We start from the raw sequence: 6955 nt of genomic DNA on the forward strand, positions 1-6955 counted from the left end.
AACTTGAAAGATGACCGTTTTCCAGCTTATTTTGAACAAGTGAACAGCTTAAAAATAACCTGTGGTGTGACGGCCCATATTTGGATGGACTTATTTGTGTGCACAGAGCTGTAGCATATCTGCATGCAAGGGAAGAAACGGGAATAAAGCGAAAGCTTTTGACTTGAGAGCGAGCTTTGGGTTATCTTGGTGGGTTATCTAGCCCTTGTGCTTTAGAATGGGATGAAGAGACAAAATCAAAGCTCAAGCGCTGGATCATTCGATCCATAGAACTAAATTGTGGAAGGTCAGTTTGGTGGTACGGTGAAATAAAATAAAAGAAAAGATTAAAAGGTTATATGTACACGTGTCTGGAAAAAAAAGGAAAAATCTATAAATCGTCGAAAGTAGGGTGCACATGCCAAGCTGCCCCAAAAATTAAGATCAGTGTGCCGAAAAGCCGAAAAATCAGTGATTCTCCAAAGATAAACCCGGTTTCAAGCCCCAAAAGGTAATTACATAACCCCCCACTTTGACATGTGGCTGATAAAATTTTCTTCGCCAAAAGGGGTCTGAGCTTTGCCAATCGATCTCGGTTTCTCCAGTGTAATTCAATATTGACGAAAGTTATCCAACGGAGGTCGAACTTCTGCCGCACAACGGAAATTTGCGATCAACATTATTTTGACCTTGGCAGAGGGCATACAGTTGCCTCTGGAATTCTATGTCGTGGCCTGGATAGGCACAGACATATCCATATCGGATGTTCTTCAAGGAAAATGATTGACACGCACACACACACACACTGAATTCAACCGTAGCTACTATTGCTATTATTATTATTTTTTTGCATTTAAATTTTGTATATTATAATCTAATCTAGGAAACATCAATGCATGCAGGCCTGTTGCAGCGATGGAAAACCAAATGTAAGCTACCACTAAAGTAAGAAAACACCGTTTGATTATAATTTGATTTGTTCTTCTAAACTTTTCTCCTCTTTATATATATATAAGAAACCCCTAGAATTAAGTTGCTGTAACTGTAGATAAATAAGATATTATGAAGATTTGAGGTGATGCTGAGGATGGGTGTTAGTTGGAGTGAAGTTAAAATATGAAAATACACTGAAGATTGATCAACATGAAATTGGAGTAGAATAACTGTACAGGGGTATTGGGAAGGAGGAACATATAGAGGTTAAGGGTTAACACAAGAAATAGACGAGCAGAGTTAACATGGTAGGGTGGGTAAACGCGGAGATTACAAGACCTAACTCCGTGCGGCAATGCATATGGCACTATTGATTTGATTTGTATAACACCTAACGGCCAGGTTAGCACCAGAATCTCTTGTATGTGTTTAGCTGGAACAACTGAAAGATCCCCCCCATCCGACGAGCCCTAGCCGAAAGATCCCACACAGTGCTAACCATAAAATCTATGCAAGTTGTCTTGTTAGTGGAATGCGTCTCGAAAGCTACCACACCAGAACACCGGGACACATTACAAAAGTGGCGCCCAACGTGGGGCACGATACAACAACAACCGTAACAAAACATTGTGTCTCAGTTATTGTCAGCATATAGAATTTTTGCTTTTGTTTCCTTTCTGGAAAACTGCAATGGTTGGTGCAAGTCACAGTCCATTCTGTCCGAAACGATGAGGGAGCATCGGGTCTATATGCGTGCCAGGAGCTAAGTGGAAGAAAATTGTATTAATGTCTGTGGAAATCTTTAAGATTTAGAATGCTAGTCATTAAATCTTGCTGCCCGGAACAATTGGTATATTTTTTTCTGAAGCTTCAGCTCGTGTTGAAGACAATAATTTTTTTTTATAGTATATTTTGGGAACAAATCATGGTGTGATATGTATTGCCATAATCTTTGTATGTTCCAAATCTCAATACCCTTGATCCGTATAGTTTATTTTTGGAGTGAATTTGACATTTTCGAGCATTTATTCGGTAAAATTCTTAGAGATTGATTTGTGTGTGCACCATGGCCGTAAGACGAAGTTTAGATATGACCACATCCACAAATAATGAACAGGTTTGCAGAGTCTGTTCACACCCAATGATTTCATTGGATTTAAAACTCATAACACGATGTAAACATATTTTCCATAGAACATGCATTTTGAATTGGCTTGATAAGTCGCGATCTGGCCCAACATGTCAAAACAATGTTACAAGAAACAGTTTATTAGAGGTTCTTTCCGAAAATGTTGCCGACCACAATCTGAACCTGGAAACAAATAGTTTGGAGAGGATTCTGTTAACTAATAGTCAAAAGAAGAAAAAGAGACAGTCGCAGCAATCAAATGAGATAGTAGATCTCGAGTATAACAGTAACGTATTGTCTAATTCTGCTTCTGCGGATAACCCAAACCAAGATGTAGGTTTCTTAGAGCAGAGAATATTATCACAGGTAGATCATCGAATAACTTCGCAAATTAGTCAAATTCAGTCCATGATCTCGGAACTGTCTCGTCAAATTTCTAAGTTAACAACAGACAGGGCAGGAAGAACGGATGCAATACCTAACTTCCATACCAATGCAGATGATAATGGAAATAACAATGAACCTGATTGGGGAAGAAGAACTACTAGAGCTTCGTCACTTAATCTAGAAAGAGACGTACCCACCTTCATACCCAATGAATATAGAAATAGTAACAATCTACCGGAGAGAAATGGTAGTTTCAATCTAAGTCGCGATGTGGGAAAAGTAGAAAATTTGATTAGTAGCTGGAAAGTGCAGTATAATGGCTCACGCAATGGTATGCCGGTAGGGAAGTTCATATACATGATTACAGCTTTGACAAATGATAACTTACGAGGAAACTTTGAAGTGTTGTGCGAACACATTCATATTCTCTTTAGTGGCCGAGCAAGTGAATGGTTCTGGAGATACAGACGCACTGCAGACAGAGTAATCTGGTCCGATCTTTGTAAGTCGCTGAATTCCTATTTTCTTGAACCGCTATCTGACGATGACGTGAGAGAATTGATAAGAGATCGCAAGCAGCAAATCAGCGAAAGTTTTGATGAATTTCATAACGGAGTTATGCATTTAGTAGATCGACTACAATACCCTATTAGCGAGAGTCAACTAACGTAAATTCTGAAACGAAATCTGAGACCGTTTATGAGAAAGGAGTTGTTCTATATAGAAGTCAATTCGGTTAGCCAGTTGAGAAAATTAGTCCTTAGACGAGAAGCTTTTAGTGAGGAGTATAACACCGCTAACCTGAAAGCAAACACACGAAAGCAAATTAATGCATTGGAATATGACCAAGAACGTTCAGATAACCATCTAGGAGAGCAAGAAATTTGCGAACTAAAAAGAACTAGAGCCTTAGAAGAGATTCAATGCAGGAATTGTCGCAGGTTTGGCCATAAACACGCAGATTGCCAATCTGATAAGAAGATATTTTGTTTAGGTTGCGGAGCTGAAAATATAATAAGACCAAATTGTGAAACCTGTCAGGAAAACCGACGGTTGAGCGGCAACAAGAACAGCAGTTACCGCTCAAATCCTCAACATTAAATAAAGAGCATTCTTCTTCTTACTGTCCGAAAGTCAATATAATTCCTAAATAATTAGATTCTAAAAATATTCGAGGTAAATTATATCCAATAGTCCCGTATCACATAAGACTTCGAAACTATGAAGAAATAAGAGAAAAAATATTTGGTAGCGATTTAGTTAAAAAACCCAGTTGTGTCCGAACTAAGAGAAATACCGTTCGTTTTCGTAACTTTATAAGAAAAGTTAAAGATAGAATGAGGGGTATATCGCTGAGTCTAGATTCGATTGTTGATATAAAAAAGGATATTAGACCATTTGTGGAAATAGATATATTTGGTAAGACTTATGGAGGATTATTAGATTCTGGTGCATCAGTTTCATGCCTTAGTGGGGAAGCTGCAAAGGAATTTATAAGCAAGAATAGGCCCTATATTGCAAGCAAGTCGCAAGTTGAAACAGCCGGAGGACAAAAATACAACATTCTTGGTTACGTTGAAACTGAAGTAAGCTTTAGGAATCAAACCAGATTGTTAACCTTATATATAATTCCTGATTTGAAACAAAACCTTTATCTGGGAATGAATTTTTGGAATACTTTTGGCCTGATGGAGAAACTAGCGAAAACTTTGTCAGTAAATGAGATTGAATTGCCAGAATCGTTAAATGCCGAGCAACAACAACGCATGGAAAAGGTTGTGGCTTTGTTCCCAGATTTTAATACGGAAGGCTTGGGGAAAACGTCCATGTTAGAGCATTCAATCGGCAAAACCAATAAAACAGAGATATTTTTCAGTATCCCCGGCTGTGGAAAAACGGATTCATGCGGAAATCGATGATATGCTTAGTTTAGGAGTCATAGAAGTAGCACCGCCAACTTGTTCTTGGAGTAGTCCCGTTTCAGTAGTACAAAAGGGTAGCAGATTTCGTATGTGTCTAGATTCACGCAAGGTCAACTTAGTGACGATAAAGGATGCTTATCCACAACCCAAGATAAATGGTATTTTATCGAGATTACCGAAAGCAGAATTTATTTCATCTTTAGATCTGAAGCACGCCTTTTGGCAAATAAATCTGAAAGAATCTTGTAGAGATCTAACAGCCTTCACTGTACCAAATCATCCTTTGTATAGATTCAGAGTCATGCCTTTTGGACTTACGAACGCTGCACAAACAATGTGTCGATTAATGGACATGATTATTCCACCCCATTTCAAGAATAGAGTCTTTGTCTATCTTGATGATTTGTTGTTAGTTAGTGAAACATTTGAGGATCACCTTGGACTGTTGACAGAAATGTCCACTGTGTTGAGAAATGCAGGCATGACGTTGAACTTAGACAAATGTCGCTGGTGTGTTCCTGAAGTTCGTTATCTTGGTTATGTGATAGGTAAAGGTTGCATTAAGGTAGATACAGAAAAGGTCTCCGCCATCAGAAATTTGCTCCCACCTCGTTCGGTGAAAGAACTCAGAAAGTTTCTGGGATGTGCGGGTTGGTATCGCCGATTTATAGAAAATTATGCATCCCTGACAGCACCACTCACAGACCTGACCAAGAAGGTGAAGTCTTTTCAATGGACTGAGGATGCACAACAAGCCTTTGAAGAGGTAAAACATCGATTAACCTCAGCACCGTTATTAGTCACACCCAATTTTGAGAAACCGTTTATAATTCAATGCGATGCATCCAATATCGGTGTCGGTGGAGTCCTGGCCCAGTTGGACGAAGATGGCATAGAACGGCCAATTGCATATTTTTCTTATAAGCTAAATCAAGCCCAACAAAAATACTGTGTAACCGAATTGGAGTGTTTAGCTGCAGTATTGAGCATAGAGAAATTTAGGGAGTATGTAGAGGGTCTGGAGTTCAAAGTCATAACGGACCACGCTAGTTTAAAATGGCTTATGAGGCAGACAGACTTGAATGGCAGACTAGCTAGATGGGCACTAAAACTGCAGCATTTTAATTTTGAAATAGAACACAGAAAAGGAAGCTTGAACATAGTCCCAGACGCCCTTTCTCGACTACCGACTGAAGAGATAAGCGAAATAGAAGTTGTGTTGCCTGAAGTCGACCTACAATCGCCTCACTTCTGGTCCAATAGCTATACCAAGTTAAAAGATACAATTACAGAGAATCAAAGCCGTTTGCCAGACTTGAAAATTGTAGATCGTTACATTTACAGGCGAACTCAGTTTTACCAAGGAGACTCAGTGTCAGAGTCGAACTGCTGGAAACTTTGGGTACCATCAGAATTGACACAGTCTGTATTGTACAATGCACACGCGCCTCCTCATAGTTCTCATGGTGGCATCGGAAAAACGTTGGAAAAGCTTCGTCGAAATCTTTTTTGGCCAAATATGATAAAAGACGTCAAAGAATTTATTGCGAGATGTGAAGTTTGCAAACAAGTGAAAGCCCCAAACATAACTCTCAAGCCTCCAATGGGAAATCCTGTAGTCTCTGAGCGACCATTCCAACGGCTCTATATGGATTTCATAGGACCTTACCCTCGATCAAAGCAGGGAAATATAGGAGTATTTGTTGTTTTGGACCACCTAACAAAGTTTCATTTTTTGAAGCCGTTGAAGAAATTCACTGCAGACCTTATTATAGAATTCTTAAAAACAAATATATTCCATGTATTCGGTATACCTGAAGTTATAGTAACTGATAACGGAAGCCAGTTCAAGTCTAATATATTTCAGGCATTCATGCAGAAGTATGGGATAAAGCATATGTTTACTGCAATTTACAGTCCACAGGCTAATGCCTCAGAGCGCCTTAATAGATCAATTATATCTGGTATCAGGGCTTATCTAGGGAAAGACCAACGGCTATGGGACGATAAGCTCGGTGAGATATCCTTCGCCTTGAGATCTTCACATCATGCCGCAATAGGATTTTCACCATATTTTGCGTTGTTTGGTAATCATATGATAACGCACGCAGACAACTATGAATTGCTGAGGAGGATAGAAATGCTTAAAGAGGGCGAGAATATTTTGACTACAGACAAACTGCAAATTGTTAGAAACAAGATCATGGAAAACATCAGTAAGGCATATCAAACCAATAAGAGAACGTACGATTTGCGCACAAGATACGTTACATTCGAAGTCGGCGAACACGTCTTTAGACGAAACTTTGCCCAAACTAAAAAGATCAAGGCATTTAATGCAAAATTAGCTCCTAAATTCTTGAAGGCAACTGTAGTTCGAAAGTTTGGTAACCACTGTTATGAATTAGAAGAAGATGGTCAACAGATAGGAATGTTCCATGCCAAAGACCTACAAAAGTGCGTAACTTGAAAGATGACCGTTTTCCAGCTTATTTTGAACAAGTGAACAGCTTAAAAATAACCTGTGGTGTGACGGCCCATATTTGGATGGACTTATTTGTGTGCACAGAGCTGTAGCATATCTGCATGCAAGGGAAGAAACGGG

The 6955-nt window shown here is 39.2% G+C and overlaps 1 long non-coding RNA gene across 1 annotated transcript; it reads left to right on the forward strand.

The window, feature by feature from the left end:
* The first annotated feature begins 362 nt into the window (after positions 1-362).
* On the forward strand, positions 363-908 carry LOC113566123. Its single transcript, XR_003408949.1, has 3 exons — positions 363-490; positions 548-796; positions 863-908. It is a non-coding gene; the product is annotated as an uncharacterized LOC113566123 (long non-coding RNA).
* The last annotated feature ends 6047 nt before the right edge of the window (positions 909-6955 follow it).

The sequence above is a fragment of the Drosophila persimilis genome, unplaced genomic scaffold (genome assembly GCF_003286085.1).
Source record: "Drosophila persimilis strain 14011-0111.01,24,50 unplaced genomic scaffold, DperRS2 tig00000572-arrow-pilon, whole genome shotgun sequence".
NCBI classification, from domain to species: Eukaryota; Metazoa; Arthropoda; class Insecta; order Diptera; family Drosophilidae; genus Drosophila; species Drosophila persimilis.